The sequence below is a fragment of the Urocitellus parryii genome, chromosome 3, assembly GCF_045843805.1.
Source record: "Urocitellus parryii isolate mUroPar1 chromosome 3, mUroPar1.hap1, whole genome shotgun sequence".
Lineage (NCBI taxonomy): Eukaryota > Metazoa > Chordata > Mammalia > Rodentia > Sciuridae > Urocitellus > Urocitellus parryii.
The window spans coordinates 66388782-66413255 of NC_135533.1; positions in this window are offsets into that span (position 1 = coordinate 66388782).

Here is a 24474-nt window from a genome sequence, read left to right on the forward strand (position 1 = left end):
AGAAAAGAAAATTTATACTAAATCAAGAGTGAACACACTTCCTTTTAGGAAGTAAAATAAACACAGAATCCAAATATCAAACCCAAATACTAGAAAGAAAAGAACTAATTCTAATACTTTTGGAACACTTACAATATTATATATGAACAATGAACAAATAAGTTAGCTTTCCAATTCCAACAGGACTTATTACATATCTGAATTATTCATAGAAATTTAAATATGCCTTCTAAGCAAAATAATATCTCCTTGCACAGGGATGGCACAAAAATAATTAACCTTTATTTGAGAGTTTTAATTGAATTTTTGAATATACAGTTTGTTCCATTTGGAACAGAAATGTTTGGATGGTCCACCTTGGCAGTAAGTAAACAATTGCATTGTGTTCCCTTAAGGAAGAAAATATAAATCAAATAACATCCTTAAAACACAAGTAAAATTAAAACCTTTCATAAGTAGATAACAATTATTTTTAAAAGTCAGAGCAACTTGTCATTGTTGTTATATATATATATATATATATATATATATATGATGTTTATGGTTAAAATATGAAGAAGGAAAGGGAAATGTCGAGAAGAGAGGAAAGACAGGGGCAAGAAAAGGAGGAAGAGAGAGAAACAAAGACAGTGCTAGTAAGATTTTTTTTATGCTTCAATATGAGAGCACCAGGAAACAGGGTCATTTGATACGAAATTTTGGTATGAAATATGCAGTACCAAATCCGCAGACTTCTTTACAACCTGTACCTACATTTCATTGAGCAAAAAAAAAAAAAAAAATTATAATCCTTAAGAATGTTTTTTCTTCTAGAAGCTGCAGAGTTCTTTTGTCAAATTCCTAGGTCTTTGAGTTGACTTTTGTACAGGGTGAGAGATAGAGATCTAGTTTCATTTTTGTACACATGAACATCCAGATTTCCCAGCACCATTTGTTAAAAAAGACTTCAAAATGTGTTTTGGGCACCCATGTCAAGGATTAGATGACTATATCTATGTGTATTTGTTTCTGTGTCTTGTATTCTAGTTTATTGGTCTTATCTGTTTTTATCCCAAACCATGTTGGTTTTGTTACTATAGCTCTGTAGCATAATTTGAGATTGGGTATTGTGATGTTTAAACTTGCTCTTATTACTTAGGATTATTTTGGCTATTCTGTTTCTTTTCCCATATGAATTTTAAAACTGATTTTTCTAGTTATGTGAAGAGTATTATTGGTGTTGGTATAGGCAGTGACTTTTTAAAATAAGATACTAAAGCTTAAGAAGTAAAACAAAGAATCAATAGTGAGATGACATTTAAAACAACAACAACAAACTTCTCACAGCAAAGAAATAATTAAGAGAGTGAAGATTCGGCCTACAGAAGGGGAGAAATTCTTTGCTAATTACTCTGATGAGATTAATATCTCTCAATATTAGTATATAAGTTACTTGAAAAACTTTACACCAAAATATAAATAATGCACTTAATAAATGGGCAAATGACCTAAACAGACACTTCTCAAGAAAGAAATACAAATGGCCAGCAAACATGAAAGAATGTTCCACACCATTAGCAATGGGTAATGTAAGTCAAACCTATTCTGACAGTTCATCTCACTCCAATTAGAAATAGCAATCATCAAAAATACCAGTAATAATACATGCTGGTAAAATGTGAGGGAAAGGTACACTCATACATTGTCGGCAGGACTGCAAATTAGTTCAAGAAATAAAGAAAGCAATAGGAATTCCTCAAAATACTACGAATAGACCTACAATATGACCCAGCTATTTCATTCCTTGATATTTATCTGAAAAAAACTAAAGTCAGCATATTATAGTGGTACATGAATACCATTGTTTATAGAAGTACAATTAAAAACTGTCAAGTTATGAAACCAGTTTAGGTGTCCCTCAGTAAATGATTGAATAAATAAAATATGCTATTTGTACACAATAGAATTTTATTTAGCCCTAAAGAAAAATAGAAAAATGAAATTTGCTGGTATACACATGAGTTTGGAGAACATCACATTAAGTGAAATAAGTCAGATTCTGAAAGTCAAGGGTCAAATGTTTTCATGCATAAGTTGAAGTTGGAAGGGTATTTTAGTCAGCTTTTTTGTTACTGTGACTAAAAGACACAACCGGTGCAATTGTAGAGGAGAAAAAGTTTATTTAGGCCCTCATGATTTCAGAGATCTTGGTCCAAAGACAGCAGGTTCCATTCCTCAGGGCTAGAGGTAAGGCAGAACATCAGGGCAGGCGAAGGCATCAGGCAGCAGAGAGATTTACACTTGCCAAATACAAATGTATAACACAAAGCCATGTCTCTAATGGCCCACCTCCTGTAGCCACACTCTACCTGCCTTCAGTTGCCACTCACTTAATCCCATGAGGTGATTAATTCACTGATTGGGTTAAGGTTTTCATAACCCAATCATTTTTTCTCTAAATCTTCTTGCATTGTCTCACACATGAGCTTTTAGGGACACTTCATATCCAAACAATGATAAGGGGGAAAAGTGAATTAAAATGAAGGGAGACATATAGCAAAATAAAGAGGATGGAGAGGGAGTGAGAAGAGGTGAATATGGAAATTATTGGGAAAGAAAACCTACTAAAATATGTAATATCCATGTGCAAATATACCATCATGAATCCTACTTTTATCTATACTTATTATTAAAAAATAATAAGAGGAGGAAACCCAGTAGAGTGGAGGAAGGGGTCATGGAAAAGAAAAAGTGAAGGGAAAGGAGATGTAATGGGGGGAAAAGAATGTTTATTCTTAATAATGTTTGTATCATAGTTTAAAGAACTACCATTAGCTATAATCCCAGAGCTGGAACTGACCTTACAACTAATGATCTCCTGAGGAGATATGGAAGGATCTGTTCTGTTTAGTTTCATCATGTATTTTCAACTAAAAGTCAAATACATAAAGCACCAGTAAGATGTTAAAAGCACCTATCAATAATTGATAATTCATTTCCATAGTGTTTTAAAAAATGCTTTCTTAAATTTGGGGCATTTTACATTTTTCAAATACATAACTTTAATGGAAATACAGATACAGAGTTCCACTTAATTAAAGTTTTATAGCCATAAAGAAATTCATAGCAGCACAAACCCAGGATTACTGCTGGTGTTATTTTGATACCATTATTGAATTATTGTTCCTACAATTTAGATGATTTTTAAGCTTAATTTCCCCAATATTATACACATAACTTGGGCACAATTTAGATGCAATGTGGTGAAAATTTTAAATCATTTTAGTATACATAGAAAAAAACTCTGAATAATCCCCCAAATTTTGAAGAGCTATTATTTGACATCTGGAGGATGTATGTAATTCATATAATCTCTGTGAATTAATTTGTTTGAGTAGAGAAAATTAAGTAATAGATATTTAAAGTAAGGGCTATTTAATGAAACTCTTGCTTACATTGTATTCAGGTGAAAATATATAACTCTATATTTTGGAAGTCCTAATTTTGTACGACACATTACTAACTATTTATTGATGACCAATAAAGATATTTTAGTTGTTTTTTTTTTTTTAAAGAGAGAGGAGAGAGGGAGAGAGAGAGAGAGAGAGAGAGAGAGAGAGAGAGAGAGAGAGAGAGAGAGAAAGAGAGAAAGAGAGAGAATTTTAATATTTATTTTTTAGTTTTCGGCAGACACAACATCTTTGTTTGTGTATGGTGGTGAGGATCGAACCTGGGCTGCACGCATGCCAGGTGAGCACGCTACCGCTTGAGCCACATCCCCAGCCCCTTAGTTGTTTTCAAAATGTAAATACTCCCAGAATCTATAAGCACATTTATTACTACTTCAGAATAGATATAATGGCAGAGAGAGCATTGGGGATTAACAGAATTAAAATTCCATCATAGGAACAAAGTCTATTGCATTTATAATTATATGCATAATACTAAGAAATTCTGTTTTCAAAAACACAAAATATTAATCTATATTTTTTACATCCCAAATAAAACCATCAAGAGGGCTGGATTCTCATTTATAAAGCATGAATTATTTCACTATGGAAGAACCTGCATAAGCAGTCAAATTGTAATTGTAAGGCACTTTGGAGGCCTCAGAATAAGAGAAAGTATACTTTCTATAAAGTTTGCTTCCCCTCACAGAGTTACTCTATTGTCATTACATGTACATGTGAGTGTGGCTGCTCTCTAACATTTTTAAACTGTATTATACATTTCATGAAGATTGGGTCTGCTTTTTTTCCACTCGGAATTTAGGAGAGTGTTTGACATGGCTAGTGATATCTACCTATGATGTCAGAGACTTTGCAAAATAACAATTTAAAATAAACCACCAAATGAAAATTAAAAAAAAATAATAATTTTTAGGAGTATTTTCAAGTTTGTAGAAAAAGAGTAAAGTCTTTTTATTCTTAGCCTCCCCTTTGTCCAAAATTTGATGAATATGTATGTATTATCCTTTCCTTTTAAGACTGATTATGGTTGTAGTTCTGGATGACATATCTGTGTGTGTTTAATTACATTTAAATAAATGTAATATAGATGTAAAATTATATATGTGATTTCCTAACAATAAATTTCAATGAAGGAAAAAATTAAAATGCCAAACACTGAGACCAGAAAAACTTCTTGAACATTTATTCAAAAGAGTCTTTGATAAGAATGCATTATCACCATGCCCCAAATCTCCTTTTCTTTTTTCTGTAAAAAAAAAAAAAAAGGATTTATCTATCAACAATCCGCCTGAACCTTTTACTTATCTAAACTCTGTATGGCTGGAATGTCTTGCCAACTTACAGTGGACAGAGTTACATAGGTTTTTAAAAGCAAATAAATTAATGTAATCTTACACTAAGGGAAGGGAGAATGTCAGAAAGAATTCTGTTATATAAGCACTGAGCCTATTTGCCATGTGGCATGTTTCCAGCATGATAAAGAAGAATACCAACTCCTAAACTGATGTAAATATTTAGTATATACCTGCAGTGAATTTCTATGCCAGCACTAGGGATTAGAGTTAGACATGCAGTAGCAAAGCCAAATAAGCGTGGGTGTAAAAATCCCGAACCACCATTATCAGGAGAATTTTTGCACTGTTGGCAGTATTTTCTTCAGGTGGCAGAAAGAACTCTGTGTGTATTTATATTTTTGAGCATGCATTCACACACAGATGTATAATGTATACCACCTGGGTTAGACAGAGGTATGTGGAGACCCCAGCAAGCTGATAAACTGATACTCTTTCAAACCAACATACTTTCAATATTTCTTCTACATTCATGTACAAGAAAGTTAACTTTCATGTAATAGAAAAGTAAGTAGGAAAGGCAGTTCACTGGCAGGTTTGAACAGCTGCTTCTTATTTTCTCAAACAATTAAATTTTAGCCTCAGATTCTAATTAGCAAAATGAATGATCCTATAGCCCATAGGGTTCATTTCTAAGAAGACAGTCTAAAATTGTTCTATTAATAGTTAATGCCTTTCCAGTATTTCACCCATCTCCTTAAATAAATTATAAAAGAATTCCCCACCACATATAATTATTTTGCCTAAAAATGGTCTGGTAACTAAATATTCTTAGTATATTTATATCTAGTGAGTTTATACCTTTTTATTTTGGAATTTTTTTATCCTACACAATTGCTTAAGTGAACTGTTACTGGAACCAATTTATTAAACTATAAACCTTATTATAGTTTTGATTTGTATTTTCCCAATGATAGAGATGTTGAGAAGTTTTTCACTTATCTGTTGGCTATTTTCTTGTTTTCTTTTGATAAATATCTATTTAGATCTGCTACCTATTTTAAATCAGGTTATTATTATTATTTTTTTGATGTTTTATTTTTTTATTTATTTATTTTTTATTTTATTTTTTATTGGTTGTTCACAACATTAAAAAGCTCTTGACATATCATATTTCATACATTAGATTCAAGTGGGTTATGAACTCCCAATTTTACCCCAAATGCAGATTGCAGAATCTCGTCGGTTACACATCCACAATTTTACATAATGCCCTATTAGTAATTGTATTATTATTTTTTAATTTTTGAACTTCCAATTATTTTCTGGATATAACCCTCTTGTCAGATGAAGAGATTGCAAATATTTTTTACCTATTCTATAGCTGGTCTCTTTACTCTGTTTATTTCCATTGCTGTGAAAAAGGTTTTTAGTTTGATATAATCCTGTTTGTCTAATTTTCTGTTTCCTTTGGTTTGGAAATATTTTCATAAAAATCCCTTGCCCATTCCAATGTCCAATTCCAAGCTACAATATTAGTAGCTTGATAGCTTTGAGTCTTTATATTTAAGTCATCAGAATTAAATCATGAATAATATGGCCTTGTTTCTGGTCCAGGATTCTCTTGTCTTCTATCAGTATCCATAAAACTGTGGCGAACTTGTTTTTAAGCCCACGGCCAGCACAGGCTTCATAAATGAAGGTTCAGTATGTGAGAAATCCTTAGGGAGTTTGAATTAAAGAGACAGGCTCTAATTACCTTTAAACCAGCTTCAGGATGGCTTCTCCTAGCTCCAGCCTCCAGCCATAGCCACCTATTATGGTAGCCAGGTTTACTGAAGAGGCTGGGGGGCAGGGAACATGCCAGGGAGTGGACTTTTACTAGGGAACAAAACTTATGGGGAAAAATCCCATCCAATGAAGATTAAGTGGGGCAGTGTCCCAAGGTCAGGTGCAATGATTGGATCTTCTGGGTAGTGGCCAGACATGCCTCCACATGGACAAGCCCTCAGACCTGAGAAGGGTGGGGAAAGCTCTGGACACAAAGATGTGACTAAGTGCCTCTCGCCCAGCCAAGGAGGTAACTCAAATCACGTGGGAGGATGGCCTCCAACACTTGTTAGTTTGATTATAAAATCTCACACCAAGAATAGTTAGTCCTTAATAATAAATTATAGAGCAGAAGATCAAAATATTTCTTTAGTTTCATGTTTCAGTATACATATCATATATTGTAATGGTTTCTAAAAAATCAAACTGGTATTATCAGAACCTCAGGATATTTTTTCTACATGTAAGAAAAAGGATGCATGTTATTTTATTCTAATTAATCTAAATCATTTAATATACAATCAAGTTGGTTTATATGTATAATTTTGCATAAGATATCTCTGGAAAAACATGAATCATATATATTATATAAAAAATTTACAAATTAGATATCAATAATAATATTATATATTACTATACATAATAGCATATATATCTGTATACCTATAAGGATATATATGTATATATTCAGATGTGCATACATATATATGTGATACATACATTAAACACATACATCTAGAAGGAGAGACAGGATTTTTATGTATATATAATAAATATTTCTGTGTGTGTGTGTGTGTGTGTGTGTTTATTTCAGTTTGGACTGAGATATGAATTCTTGAGGCCAGAAAATTCACTTTTAATGTTTGAAAATATTTTGATAGGGAGATATAAGAGAAGAAAACAGGCTGTCTTAAGAAAGGGATGACAATGTCATAGATACCATAATAAATTAATGGAAGAAATTATCCAATGTAAAAACACAATCTTTTCAAGGCATTTTTTTTCCTCAGATAAGCAGTTCTTGAACAAATAGTTACTATTTAATTTATTTTCCTTTTTTCAGTTTTTTCTTTCATTTATCCATCAATTCAAAGCTATTTATTCAAAAATTGTAATATGCTAGGCAAAGGAATAATTAAACTAATATTAATAACATACTAGTAACAATACTTAATAAATACTATTATGATCATTTAAAATTTTTGAAGATTGAGGTTTAAAATTGTTGCATAATTTTCTGAAAGTCACTTGGCATGGCTTTTCTTATTTGTGAAATGTTGATGACAAATGTTATGGGGCTATGTAGATGGTAGAATAGAGGAAGGGCGCATTCCTAGTTGCTCTATGGTTCAGATTCAAGCAGCAAGAGTACTGCTTATCAGTGAGGTGGGTTGAAGAGGGATTTCACTAAAATGCTATGGTGGACAGTCAGAGGTCTTAGAGCTTTAGAAATTTGGGTATATTAAACAAATAAGAAAGACTACATTGGAGTTAAGCCAAAGGGTCAACAAATATATGAAAAGATATTCAACATCATTAGCAGTTGGAGAAATGCAAATCAAAACTACTTTGAGATTTCATATTAATCAGAATGGGAGTCATCAAGAATAAAAATAATAATAAATTCTAGAGAGGATGTGGAGAAAAAAGAACACTTTTACACTGTTGGTGGTATTGTAAATTAATACAACCACTATGGAAATAAATATGGATTCAAAAGACTAAAAGGCTGGGTACCACTTTATGACACAGCTATGGATTCCTCAGCATTTATTCTAGAGAATTAAAGTCATCATACTTCAGTGATACAGTGAATACCCATGTTTATAGAAGCACAATTCACAAAAGTCAAGTATGAACCAGTCTATGTGTCTATCAGCAGATGAATGGAAAATGTGGTATATAAGTACAATGCAGTTTTACTAAACCATAAAAAAATATATAATTATGTAATTTGCAGGAAAAGGGATGGAACTATAGACCATTATGTTAAGTATGTTAAGTCAAACTCAGAAGATCAAGAGCCATATATTTTTCTCTCATATGCAGAAGTTAAGAAAAAGTATAAGAAAGGTGGCTGAGGGCTGAAATCTCCTAAAAATCATAGGCAAATTAGTAGAGGAAATGGACCAAGGGATGGGAGGGGTAGGTATTGGGGAGTGGTATTGACCAAATTATATTGTTATATTGTGTGCATGTACAGATAGGTAACAATGAATCCCATCATTACTATGTATAACTATGAAGCACAAATAAAAAATGAAGAAAATTGAAAAAATATTTTGGTCAACTTTACTTGGGTAAGTATATTAAAATTATTTAAAATAAAGTCAAAAAAGAAAAAAAATATTATCAATTTCTGAGACTTAAATGGTATAATAACTGAAAACTATTTATTCTACTGATTGTAATCAAATCAAAGATCCTCAAAGCAGAGTAAAAATAATAAAACTAGACAAGTAGGACTCACAATATATGTTAGAGATAACCCACTTTGGAACAATCTGTGAAAGTTCCATAATTGACTTATTCTTTTGGTGCTTAATTTTAATAAGTACAAATGTCAGGTATGTTGATAATACATCTTAGTCTTTTTTATTAATTATTAATTCACTTTAATTAGGTACATATAACAGCAGAATGCATTTTGATTCATTGTACACAATTGTAGCACCACTTTTCATTTCTCTGGTTGTACATGATATAGTGTCACATCATATGTACAGTCATACATGTATCTAAGGTAATGATAGTCATCTCATCCCATCATCTTTTCTGCCCCCACCTACCCTGTCCACTCTGCGCCCTCCCCTTGGCCCAATCAAATTCCTGCATTTTTCACACACACACACACACACCCTACCCCTTATGAATCAGCATGCGCTTATCAAACAGAACATTTGGCCTTTGGTTTTGGGGATTGGCTTACTTCATTAGTGTGATATTCTCCAGCTGCATGCATTTACCTGCAAATGCCATAATTTTATTATCTTTCAATGTTGAGTAATACTCCTTTGAGTTTATATACCACAATTTCTTTATCCATTCATCTGTTGAAGGGTATCAAGTTTGGTTCCACAATTTAGCTATTGTGAATTGTGTTGCTATAAACATCACTGTAGTATGCTGATTTTAATTCCTTTGGATATAAACCAAGGAGTAAGATAAATGGTGGGTCCATTCCAAGTTATCCAAGGAATCTCCATACTGCTTTCCATACTGGTTGCACCAATTTTTGCAGTCTCACCAGCAATGTATGATTATGTCTTTTCCCCCACATGCTAGCCAACATTTATTGTTGTCTTATTGAATATTGTTGTATTCTTGATAACTGCCATTCTGAATGTCTTGAGATGAAATCTTGGAGTAGTTTTGATTTGCATTTCTGTAATTGCTAGAGATGTTCAACATTTTTTTCAATATATTTGTTGATAAAATGTATATCTTCTTTGGAGAAGTGTCTGTTCAGCTCCTTAGCCCATTTAGCCCATTTATTGATTTTTTTTTTTTTGGTGTTAAGTTTTTTGAGTTCTTTATGTATCCTGGAGATCAGTGCTCTATCTGCATGTGTATGGCAAAAATTTGCTCCCAAAATTGTAGGCTGTCTCTTCACCTTTTGTGAAGAAGAAGCTTTTAAGTTTGAGTCCATCCCATTAATTAATTTATTTATTTTATTTGTTGTGCTTTAGGAGTCTTGTTAAGGAAGTCGGGACTTATACCAATGCGATGAAGATTTGGACCTACTTTTTCATCTGTTAGGCACAGGGTCTTTGGTCTAATTCTTAGGTCCTTGATCCACTTTGAGTTGAGTTTTGTGCCTGGTGAGAAATGGAGATTTAGTTTCATTTTATTGCACATGGATTTTCAGTTTTCCCAGAACCATTTGTTGAAGAGGCTATCTTTTCTCCAATATATGTTTTGGCACCTTTGTCTAGTATGAGATAACTGTATTTATGTGGGTTTTTCTCTGTTTTCTGTACCATTGGTCTATATGTCTATTTTGGGGCCAATACCATGTGTTTTTTAATTACTATAACTTTGTAATATAGTTTAAGGTCTAGTATTGTGATGTCTCCTGCTTCATTCTTCTTGCTATGGATTGCTTTGGCTATTATGGGTCTCTTATTTTTCCGAATGAATTTCATAATTGCTTTTTTTTCTATTTCTATAAATAATGATGATGATATTTTATTTGAAATCATATTGAATCAGTATAGTGCTTTGGGTAGTATAGCCATTTTCACAGTATTAATTTTGCCTATCTAAGAACATGGGAGATCTTTCCATCTTCTAAGGTCTTCTTTAATTTCTTTCTTTAGTGTTCTGTAGTTTTCACTGTAGAGGTCTTTTACCTCTTTTGTTGATTCCCAAATATTTTCTTTTTTGGTTGAGACTATTGTGAATGGGGTAGTTTTCCTAATTTCTCTTTCAGAGGATTCATCACTGATGTATAGAAATGCGTTTGATTTATGGGTATTGATTTTATGTCCTGCTACTTTGCTGAATTTATTTATTAATTCTAGAAGTTTTCTGGTGGAGTTTTTTTTTTTTTTTTGGATTCTCTAAGTATAGAATCATGTCATCAGCAAATAATGATAGTTCTAGTTTTTCTTTTCCTACTTGTATCCCTTCAATTTCTTTTGTCTGTCTAATTGCCCTGATAAGAGTTTCAAGGACTATGTTGAATAGAAATGGTGAAAGAGGGCATCCCTGTCTTGTTCCAGTTTTTATAGGGAATGCTTCCAATTTTCCTCCATTTAGAATGATGTTGGCTTTGAGTTTAGCATAGATAGATTTTAAAAGTTGAGGTATGTTCTTTCTATCTCTAATTTTGCTACTGTTTTGAACACAAAAGGGTGCTGTATTTTGTCAAATGCTTTCTCTGCATTGATTGATATAATCATATGATTCTTTAAGTCTATTAATGTGATGAATTATATTTATTGATTTTGGTATGTTGAACCAAACTTGCATCCCTGGAATGAACCTCCCTTGATCATGATGCACTATTTTTTAAAATACATTTTCATATGCAATTTGCCAGAATTTTATTGAGAATTTTTGCATCAATGTTCATCAGGGATGTTGGTCTGAAATTTTCTATCCTTGATATTTATGCTTAGTTTTGTTATCAGGATTATACTAGCTTTGTAGAATGAGTTTGGAAAGGTTCCTTTCTTTTCTATTTTATGAAATAATTTGAGGAGTATTTGTATTAATTCTTCTTTGTGGGTCTTGTAGAACTCAGCTGTGAATCCTTCTGGTCCTGGGCTTTTCTTGGTTGGTAGACTTTTGATAGCATCATCTATTTCCTTGCTTGGAATTGATCTGTTTAAATTGTGAATGTCCTCTCAACTCTGTTTGGGTTAATCATATGCCTCTAGAAATTAGTCAATTTCTTTGAGGTTTACTATTTTACTGTAGTAAAAATTTTCAAAATAGTTTCTAATTGTCTTCTATATTTCAATAGTGTTTGTGGGATATTTCTTTTTTCATCACAAATTTTAGTAATTTGAGTTTTCTCCCCTTCTTGTCATTAGGGTGACTAAGGATTTGCTAGCTATTTATTTTGTCAAAGAACCAGATTTTTTGTTTTGTCAATTTTTTGAATTATTTCTTTTGTTTCAATTTCATTGACTTCTGCCCTGATTTTAATTATTTCCTCTCTTATTTTTGGTGTTGGTTTGTTCTTCTATTTCTAGAGCTTTGAGATGTAATGTCAGAACCTTTTTTATTTTTTTAATTCACCTTTCCTTCTTTTAATGAAGTGAGTTTAATCCAATGAGCTTTCATTAGTACTTAGTACTGCCTTCATAGTGTCCCTGAGATTTTGGTAAGTTGTATGGGAGTTCTCATTTACCTCTAAGATTTTTTTTATCTCCTCTCTGATATCTTCTGTTATCCATACATCTTTCAATAGCATATAGTTTAGTCTTCAGGTGTTAGAGTAGCTTCTCTTTTTAATTTTATCATGGATTTCTAATTTCATTCCATTGTGGTCAAATAGAATGCAGGGTAATATCTCTATTATTTTGTATTTGCTAAGAATTGCTTTGTAGCATAATATATGGTCTATTTTGGAGAAGGATTCATGTGCTGCTGAACAGAAAGTGTATTCATTCATTGATGGATGAAATTTTTATATATGTCTGTTAAGTCCAAATGTTTGATTGTATTATTGACTTCTATAGTTTCTTTGTTTAGTTTTTGTTTGAGTGATCTATCCATTGGGGAGAGAGGTGTATTAAACTCACCCAGAATTATCATGCTGTGAACTTTCATTAGTATTTGATTCTTGTATTTGAGAAGAATGTCTTTGACATACATAGATGCCCCATTGTTTGGCGTATAGATATTTATGATCTTTATGTCTTGTGGATGTATGAATCCCTTAAGCATATGAAATGTCCTTATTTATCCCTTTTCAAAAGCTTTGATTTGAAGTTCACTTTATGTGAGGATGGAAATCCTTGCTTGTTTACATAGTCCATGTTAGTGGTATGTTTTTTTTTTTTTTTCTACCCCTACAGCTTCAGTCTGTGAATGTCTTTTCCTGTGAGATAAGTCTCTTGAAGGCAACATATTGTTGGGTCTTTTTTAAAAAATACAATCTGTTAGTCTCTATATTTTAATGAATGAGTTTAGGTCATTCATTTTTAGGGTTATTATTGAAATGTGACTTGTATACCCAGATATTTGGTTAATTTTTTTTTTAAGTTGAGTTGGTTTCTCCTTTTATTGGCCTTTTCTTCAGTGTAGTCCTTCTTTTGCTGAATTCCATTGTTGGTTTTCATTTACTCCTCCTGGAATATTTTGCTGAGGATGCTTTATAGTGCAGATTTTCTCACTGTAAATTCTTTTAACTTTTGTTCATCATGAAAGGTTTTTATTTTGTCATCAAATATGAAGCTTAATTTTGCTGGATATAAGATTCTTGGTTGCCATCCATTTTCTTTCAGAGCTTGGTATATATTATTCCAGGATCTCCTGACTTTGAGGGTCTGGGTTGAAAAATCTGCTGAGATACTTATTGTTTTCTCCCCTATATGTGATCTGATTCCTCTCTCTTATGGCCTTTAGCAGCTAAATTCACAATAGCTAAAATATGGAACCAACCAAGGTGTCTTTCAATAGATGAATGGATAAAGGAAATGTTGTATATATGTTCAATGGAATATTACTCAGCTATAAAGAACAATGAAATTATGGCATTTGCCAGTACGTGGATGCAGTTGGAAAATATCATGCTAAATGAAATAAGGTAATCCCCCCAAATCAAAGGCGGAATGTTTTCTCTAATATGCAATGCTAATTCACAATAAGGGGGGCAAGGCATTAGAGAAGAATAGAGTTGGGTTAGGTAGAGGAAGGTGAAAGGAGCGGAGGGGAGGGGATGTGAGGATAGGAAGGATAATAGAATGAAACAGACATTATTACTTTATGCATATATGACTGCATGGCCAATGTGAATAAGAAATTATATCCCATCTATGTATGATATATCAAAGTGCATAAATGCATTCTACTGTCAAGCATAACTAATTAAAACAAATAAAAAAACATGTAAAGGAAAAAAAAACAATAAAAAAAGATTATCTTATTCTGTATGCTAGGCACTTTCACTACAATGTGTCTTGGTGTGGATCTGTTGTTATTTTGTACATTTGGTATCCTGTAAGCCTCTTTTATTTGATTTTCCAATTCATTTTTCATGTTTGGGAAATTTTCTGATATTATCTCATTGATGAGATCATGCATTCTTCTATCCTAATAAATCTTAGATTTGGTCTTTTGGTGGTCTCCCATAATTCTAGGATGTTTATGGTTTCTTACCATCTTCACTGTGCAGTCAAATATATTTTCCAGATTGTATACTTTGTCTTCATTATCTGATATTCTGTCTTCCAAGTTATCTAGTCTATTGGTAATGCTTTCTATTGATTTTTCTATGGTTTATAGTTTCCTGAATTTTAAGGGTTTCTGATTGATTTTTTTCAGATTCTCTCTCTCTTTTTTGAAGTAGTTTTTTGCTACCTATATTTGCTCCCTTATCTCTGTGTTGGTGTGATTAATTGTTGCATGTATTTGCTCTCTTTTCTCTTTGTTGGAGTGATCAATTTTTCCTGTATTTGCTCATTTAGGTAATTCTTTAATTCACAGATCATTTCAATTATGTATATTCTGAACTCCGTTGACATTTCATCAACTGCACTGTCCATGGATTCTATTATTGTAGTATCTTAGTTTGAGGGGGGGGCACTTTCCTCCCATTGTTTTTTAAGGTTATCTATGTGTCTTCCTTTCTTGCATTACATATCTGAGGTATTACAGTTTCTACCCTATAGCCTTGTAGTATCCATGCAGATTATCTGTACCACACCTTGGTGTTGGGCTTCCATACCCTACTTTCCTACCATGGATGCTACTACAACTAAAAATGATGGTGGAAAGAGTGGAGGTGACTCAAGATAGCAGTGGAGGTGTCCCAAGATGGATGCAACCTCTTTCAGAGATGGGACTAAAAGTTTGGGCCTTACACTGGCTTTGGGATGCTTATTCTGAGATGCAGCTGCTTGTAGGCCCTGGATTTGTTGTTGCAAGATGGAAGCTACTATGTGGGGAGGGTTATGGTGATAGCTACCATTTCCCAAGATGCAGGTGCATAAGACCTAGACTCCCATTTGGGTGGGGGAGGGGGGCAAATCTGAGCCTACCCTGGGCCTGGGCTCTTGCTTAGGTGATGGGGGAAGTCCTAGGCCTGGGCCTGGGCTCCAGAGTGGGTTTGCTGGTCAGCTGGGGGTGGTCCTGGACTGGGGCTTGAGCTCTGGCTTGGTTCTGCCAGTTGGTGGGGTGGACCTGGGCCTAAACTTTGCCTGGGCTCCCACACAGGGTGTGGAGGCAGTTCTGGGCAAGGGCCTGAGGCTCTGAAGTGGATCTGCTGGTCAAAAGGGGCACACCTGGGCCTAAGCTGGACCTGGGCTCCTGCACGATGGGGGCCATCCTAGGCCTGGGTCTGGGCTATAGTCAATACACCTTATTCTTATATACATTAATTTCTTCCACTCCTCTACAGAATGGGTACCTTTAAAATTAAAATTCCAGAAGATCTATCTCTTGGCTCTGACTTTGGAGGCCTGAAAGTGGTTTGAATTAAAAATCTTTCCTTTTGTTTCTTAACCATTGCTTGGCTGTGCACATAGGATCTTAAGGAATATTATGAGAAACTGAACTAAATACTGCTTACTTGTTTGCTATCAGCAATGGCACGCTAATCCTGAGATGAAGTCAGTGTTGTCTCCAATCGACACAACTATTTTGGTCACTTCTACAGAGTCCAGACACCACTGCACCAACATCCACTATTCTTATTTGCACAATCTAGCTTGGGATGACACCTACTATAAAGCCCACCTTGGTATGATTTTCCTGCTACCAGTACTTAAGCATCCCTCTATGATTACAACACATCTCTGGACACAACCAAAAGTAGTGATGTTCTGAAGTCAGGCTAGACATTACTGGTAAGCCCATTCCTGATGATCATCATATCATTCCTGTCTATGGTGTTAACAAAATGTACCAACTGGATGCCCATAATAATTGGGAAAGATACAAAGTTCATTAAGACTTAACTCAAGTTAAAAATCTGAGGCAACACTACAGAAGTGTGACAATGATTTCTTGATTACTGGAAAGGAAGGTCTTGGAATCTCACAATCTGTATCTTTTTTAGAGAACCACCTCATTGTGTATTTTCCCTATTATTACTCTAAGTGTTTATAGTAGGTGAATTCTACGATATTCTACCAAGATTCACAGCCTTTGGAATATACAAACCTTCTCTCAGTCAATCAATTCTAACCCAAGTGAAGTTGCGTAGGGTTTTACATATATAATTAAATTCCCCAATTGACTTTAAGAAAGGGGGAATATCCTACCAGAGATGGAACAAATCAGTTTTTCCTATAAATGAGATTGAAGTCTGAGAGGAATTCAATATGAAGATTTTCTGTTGCTGCCTTTGAAGATGAAGGGGTCTACATGACCTCAATATAATTAAGTCATTGCATTTGAAACCAACAAGGAAATGAGATCTTATGAACTTGACCATCAAGCTGAAAGAGGACCCCAAGTTCCTACTGAGAATGCACCTCTTGACACCTTGATTTTAGTCTATATCTCCTTGAGTATGGACTCCCCAGAAATGTTGTGCCCAGTTTCCAACCTACAGAACTTTGAGCTAAAGAGTGGATATAGTTTTAAGCTACAAGTTTTTTTTATAGTTTACAGCAATAGAAAACTATATGAAGTTTGGCTATGATGTAAAATGCCATTTTATTATGATATTTATTTTTAGAATTCTTTTGATTTTCTAGTTGCTCCTCTGATTATCTGGGTACCTGCATTGGTTGTAAAAACTTCAGCAGTTCATCCAGTATGTCAGAAGAGTGGAAGGGACTTTGTGAAGTTTGTATATAAATGTATAAATGAATAAATGTCTCTTGCCACTATTTGGTAGAATTACTCCTGAATCTTTGTCTAAGTGCACATAATTTCACAATGTTAAAGAGATATTTGTCTAATGTCAATATAAAGTCATTCTTTTTATCCTCCCTTAATATGTTAGGGCCTTGGGAGCTATGCCTGATTTTCTTTGGCATTTTACCATGTAGAAGACTTAAAGGTTCAAGGACACTTATACCAAGGCAGAAGTATTTGTATCTTATAACCCATGAACCACTTCAAGGGAAGTTTTCTTAAAACTCTCCATGACAATCTATCATTTATTTCTCAGTTTCAAAGACCTTTCATTTCTGTGGTATTTCCTTAGTGTGGCTAAACCACACTTCAGACTCTATCACTGGCAATAGCTCTGCTTCCTGGCAAATGCTTGGTGGTTTAGAGCCGACTATGGGTTGCTTAGCCTGCATTATAGTCTACCCTGAAACATCATGGTCTGAAACTGCCACAGTGTTCCAAAGGCTTGCCCCTGTTCTCCTGCAGTTATCCAAGGTCATTTCTATCCTCTGAAATGGATAATTAAGGCTGTGCACTACCAAAAAATTGACTAATTCACTGGAATGTGTAATTATTTTGTTTTTTGATCATTTGTTTAAATTTATAGTTCTAGTAAAGATAATAAATACTAAACATAAATATTACTAAGAAAACTTAGTTTGCTTATATTACAACTGATTATCACAGTTAGCAAGGTACTTATCTGTTGGTAACCAGAAAATAGTTTTCAAACTTCACTCTGCTAGGTCCTAGGAATTCTGTAAAGTTAGGTAAAAGTCATATAGGGGATAACTTGAGAACCAAGAAACATAATTCAACAGCTTAAATTTATAACCCCCACCCAACCTCAACCAGACAAGGCTCAATTAAAATAACTTCTTATACTGGGCTTTCATGTATGATATCATTCAGACTAATGAAAGTTTGAAAATCACTGTGATATGAACAGAACATTTGTGTCCCTATGAGATTCATGCATTATAGCCCTAACTCTCACTGAAATTGTATTTTGGGACAGTGCTTTTATAGAATAAATTGGCTTTCCATGAGATCATTAAAGTGAGATCATCATGATGGGATTAGTGTCCTTATGTGAAGAGATACCAAAGCTTGCTTGCTCTATTCTAACCATGTAGTGGCACAGTAAGAAAGTGGCCATCTCATGACCAGGACAAGAGTCCTCAGTAGAAAATGATCATGTTTAACACTTTGATCTTGGACTGACTTCTATAACTCTGGGAAATATACTTCTGCTACTTAAGCCACCCAATCTATGATGTTGTATTATAGCATCCTGAACTTAACTAAGACACATTGCTAAACATGAGCTAACATTTTCTAAATGCATATTACACATGATCACTGTAGAATTAATTATATTAACTCACCCAATCCACATAATGACCATGTGAGGTAGGGCTTTTATCATTCACACGTTAAAAATGAAGTGAATGAAGAAGAATATGTGTCCATGATTTCCTAGCTAGTAAATGAAAATGTGTAGGAGTCTCCTATTGCTGTCATAACAAATTACCACAAACTGGGTAGCATAAAATAACAGAAACCTATTGTTTCACAATTCCTAGGCTGTAGATCTAAATCAAGGTTTTGGAAGGACTGCACTCCAGAGTTAGGAGGGGAGAACCCATTCCCTAGCTCTTCCACCTTCTGGTGGCACAAAAAGCTTATGACCACATCTCTCCAATCTCAGTCTCTGTCTTCTTTGTTTTTGTCTCAATTATCCCTTTGCTTTTCTTCTATAAGGATTATTTGTTACTGGGTCTGAGCATGTATCCATTTAAAGGATAATATTCTTATCTCAGTATCCTTCACTTTATTGCATCTGCCAAAACCCTTTTTTTCCAAATAAGAGAATATCAGATTGCTTCTATTTTTATACTTACCTTTATATTCTTCAAAGAGTATATAGAGAGAACTTCTGGAGAGACAGACAAAATAGTGGATTAGTGGGAAGTGACTTTTCTCACAGCTTGGTGACTGGGGACTTAAACAGCATTAAAACTACTCCTCTGTGAGGTGAGTTTAAAACAAACTCTACTAATACTCAATATTAGAGAGCCTTGAAGACTGGGGGACTTGGGGTACATCAGACAAGGCTAAGGAACAGAATTAGAGTTGAACTCCTGGCAGGAGTGGGAAAAATTAACAAACATATTCAGGAAAGACTGAAAAGTGCTGGGAAATTAATGGCTTGGGGAATCCCAGAATTGGAGGGGCAGTTTGCTTTGGGCAGACTCAGAGGCTATTTGGCTCATTAAACTGGTGCATAAGTCACAGTCAGCCTGCTATGTACCAGGAGCTCAAACTAGAGACATTTTAGTACCTCAGGAAGTCAGTAGTGTGAAATCGGACCAGGAACTTGAATCCACAAATTTGGAGTTTAAACCAATACATGAATCAAGCTGATGCCAACCTTGAGATCTAAACTGAGCCTAGCAAATCAGGAGATTTTATGGCATGGAGTATTTCTGACACAAAGACCATTTTGCCTGGAGGAAATATAGATCAGAGAGATTGAAAAAAGTTCCCCTACAACCCAGCAGCCTGCAGGAACAGCTGCAGGGAGGATCTGAATGGGGGAGTGACTAAGCTCAGCCCTCAGAAAGAGGCCTTGAGAGGCTAATAAAGGTCAGTATCCCCAAACAAATAACAGAACCAGTGAAAGACTGACTCACCCCCTTCCCATGAGTGGGTCCCTGGGGAGTGTAGTGGGGTACAGTCCCAGAAGTGTAATGATTCATTAACACCCCAAAACTCTCCACAAGATAAAGCACTTGAGACAATCCCAAACTAAATCCCCACTCCTCAGAGCTTCACTTGCAGGAACATCTCACAGAATCCAGCAGCAAATATACCCAGAAAGTGAAGAAGAAAGCATCTTGCACAGCTCCACGCACCATCCCACTGAGAAGCGAAGCTAAGAAATTGAACGACAGTTTAGCACAGACAGCTCACATATACTCTCATTGACTACTCTGCTTATTATGTTTTTGTATTTGTTCTGTGTTTTGTTTTGTTTTTGACTGTGCACTGATTGATACATGTTGGACATTTATACATTTGTACACATACATATTTGTTTCTGCTATTTCACCTTCAGTATTTCTTGAACATAGCTATTTTTCCATTCTCTTTTTTTTTGAGGGTTAGGGTTTTTGATCAGCATATTTTCAATCAATTTTCTATTGTCTCTTTTACAACTCTGTTTCTCTTTATTTTCATTTCTCTTTTTTTTTCTTGTTAACAATTCTTCCTTTAATTCTTTAACTTATATTTTCATATTCTCCCCTTCATAAACACATACTATGTCAACTCTGCATGTGCCTTATTTGCCTCTTGAATATTCAGGCCCTTTTCTATCCTCCATTTCTTTTTTCCTCTTAATGAACTCTATCTTTAATTGGATACTTATACATATTCATATCTATTTATTTGTTCTCATTTCTAGCATTTTTGAAGGCAGTTATTTTTCATGGATCAATATTTTGAGGACTAAGCTGTTTGATTAGTATATATCAATTTTGTTCTTTTAGTCTTTTATTTATTTTTCTTTTAAAAAATTTTATATTATACATTTTTTGTCTCACTTATCAGTTTCCCTGACTCTACCTTTCTTTCTTCCACTAACAGTAAATCTCTATTGTTTTCTCTTTCATTCTTCCTTTTTACTTCTCTTTTCCCTTATAATCATCATATCCTGTATCACTTCTGTTCTCCCCCATGTTCTTGAATAGTCATAATTAATATGGTCAAAATTCCCATATTACCAAAAGTATTATACAGATTTAATGGAATTCCTATTAAAATTCCAATGACATTATTCATAGAAACATAAAACACAGTCATGAATTTCATTTGGAAAAATAACATGCCCAGAATCAGCAAAGCAATCCTTAGTGTGAAAATTGATGCAGGAGACTCAACATACGAGACCTTAAATGATACTACAGAGGTATAGTAACAAAAGCATCTTGGCATTGGCACAAAAACAGACATGAAGACCAATGGAACAGAATAGAAGAAACAGAGACAAACCCACATAAATATAGTTATATCATACTCAACAAAAGCACCATGAACATACATTGGAGAAAAGATACCTTCTTCAACAAATGGTGCTGGGAAAACTGGAAATCCATATGTAGTAGAATGAAATTAAATCCCTATCTGGTATCCTGCACTAAACTCAACTCAAAGTGGATTAAGGACCTAGGCATTAAACCAGAGACCTGTACCACTATCATACTTTCATCATGTGAGCTTAGGAACTGAATTCCTCAACAAGACTCCTAAAGCAAAAGATTACAATCAAGAATCATTAAATGAAATGGTATCAAACTAAAAAGCTTCCTCATAGCAAAGGAAACAATCAAGAACATGAGGAGATAGCCTACAGAATGGGAGAAAATCTTTGCCCCCTGCACCTCAGATATAATATTAATCTTCAGGATATAGAAAGTACTCAAAAATCTAAACACCAAAAAACCAAATAATCCAAACAATAAATGGGCAAAGGAACTGAACAGGCACTTCACAGAAGAAGAAATATGAATGATCAAAAAATATATGAAAAATATGTTCAACATCTCTAGAAATTAGAGAAATTAAAATTAAAACTATACCAAGATTTTTATCTCACTCTAGTCAGAATGACAATCATCAAGAATACAAATAACAATAAATGTTCATAAGGATGGGGAAAAAGTTACTGTTATACATTGCTCATGGGACTGAACATTAGTGCAACAATTCCACAAAGCAGTATATGGTTCCTCAGGAAACATGGAATAGATCTACCATTTGACTCAATTACCCCACTCTTCAGCATATACCAAATGACTTAAAATCAGCACACTATAGTCATGCAGCCACATCAATGTTCATAACAGCTAAATTCACAGTAGCTAAGCTATTGAGTCAGCCTAGATGCTCTTCAACACATGAATGGATAAAGGAAATGTGGTATATATACCCAATTGAACCTTACTCAGCCATAAAGAAGAACAAAATTATGCTATTTGCTGGTACATGGATGGAACTGAAGACAATCATGGTAAGTGAAATAAGCCAATCACCAAAAAAACAAAGGCCAAATGTTCTCTATGATATGTGGATGCTAACACATACCAAGGGAGGGTGGGGATGGGAAGAATAGAACTCCATTGAATTATAAAAATTGTATGAAGGGAAGAATAGAATTCCATTGAATTATACAAATTGTATGAAGGGAAGGGAGGGGGTACAGCAATAGGAATGAGAATAGAATGAATCAGACATAACTTTCCTATACTTATATGAGTACATGACAGGGTAACTTCACATCATGTACAACCACAAGAACAGGATGCTAATTTGAATAAATTATACTCCTATAGGTATAATATGTCAAAATACATTGTACTGTCATGAATATCTAAAAAGAGTTAAAAATAAAAGAACTTCTGGATAGTAAAACTCAGTGCACATGTTTGAAATGAACAAATTACTATAACCCTAAAAGACAATGTATTCATAAAGATGACTCAATGTCTCTGCAGTGTAATAGCTTTTTCTTATCCACATTTCCCAGGAATGTAGTAGGTAGGTATCATTCATATAGATGTGTCTCAAAAATATTTTGGGAAAAAAGTTATAACTTTTAAATTTTATTTTTATTTAATTTATTATTTTGAAAAATAATTTTTCTAACCATTCATTACAGACATGATTTTTTGTTAAAAATAGCATTTGGATAATAATTTTCATAATATTGATGGTGACTTAAGTATTCCTGGAGTGAAAGATGTTTTAAATCCAACATAAATGCTTTCTCTGTGGATTGATATTGTACACAGGCAATAGTTCTCCTTTTGGAGAACTAAAATTAGATCCACTGGGATACAGTTATGGAAAACTGGCCCAATTAGACTTTCTTTTATTTATAAATTAGACTTTTTGCTATATGTAAATTATGGGATGTAGATCAAAATACATTGAAAGTAGTAAATAAATACTAACAATGGCCAAAATATTCTTTTGTCAAAGAGTAGGACCTAAATAAGAGATCAAAATAAATGTTTGAATACATTTTTCCATCCAAAAACATAGTTGAAACTATGTCAACTCTGCTACCAGATGTTTGCCCCCCCCCCTTTTTAAATGTGCTCCATCATTTTTAGGACTGTATTACAATATCTCTTCAATGTCTCACCAAGCTTTCCACTGATTTTAAAATAATTTTCTTCACTAATTCTGCTTTAGTGATATCAACATTCCCTTGGCATATAATATATAAATTTCCTTACTCTAAATTTTATCCTTAGAACTACTCATTAATTTTTAAAGGGAAACAGCAATAGCAAATAAAAATTTTATATTCATAGCATTTTGTATAAATTATATGATACTTATGAACATAAAGAGGAAATTAATTCTTGTGGTTAGAATTTGTAAACAAAGTCACAAAAGCATATGTTTTACATTTTATATAAATTTCAGTGCTCTTCTTAATCCCAAAATGACTTCTTTAGAAAAAGTAACAAAAGCAATAAAAGCAAAAGGAAAATGAAGGCTAGATAGAGAAAATGAAAGACATTTAAAAATATTTAAAAAATATGTGAGAGATCCTATTGTTATTAATTACTACCATAGAAATGAACTAACATATTATTTTGTTTATCTTAGGTACCATGAGTGGCAAATTATTTTCCAGATTAGAGTGTATAAATCCCGAAATAGAAAAAAATGGGATAAACTGATCAGATAGGCGCTCAGATTTTTCTTCCTAATTCCCTTAGTGAGTAATCTGCATTTTACTTCCCTCCACAGAACACTAATATCCATTTAGGACATATCAAACTTATAGGGATGAAAGCCTGCTGTCCAGTGCACACATAAAAATTGCAAAAGTTCAAAAGAGCATTCTTTTAAAGTAGGAATCTAAATGAAAATTGCTAATAGTTTTCAGAAAAGAGTTTGCAAAGTGTAGCATTTTGAAATGTTTTAAAGAAACAATATTATCCAGATTAAAACTATTTAAATATTGGAAAAGTATCTATGGACTAGATTGCAGCATTTTTCAGTTTTAATATTGAGAATATTTGAGTTGATATTGTGATTGTATAGAACAATGCTCGCTTGTAGGAAACCCATGATGGATTACATACAATAGTTGCAACTTGCTCTCAGACAGTTTGCTAAAGATTTTTTCTGTACTATTCTTACAACTTTTAAACCTGTTTTAAATTATTTCCAAGTAAAAAGAAAGAATACAGTAGCAATAGAATTTTAAGGTTAGATATAGCTTCAAATAATAAGAGTACAGAAAAGAAATGATAAGGCAAAAATATCCTTGAATAACCTACAGGATTAACATACAAATGAAT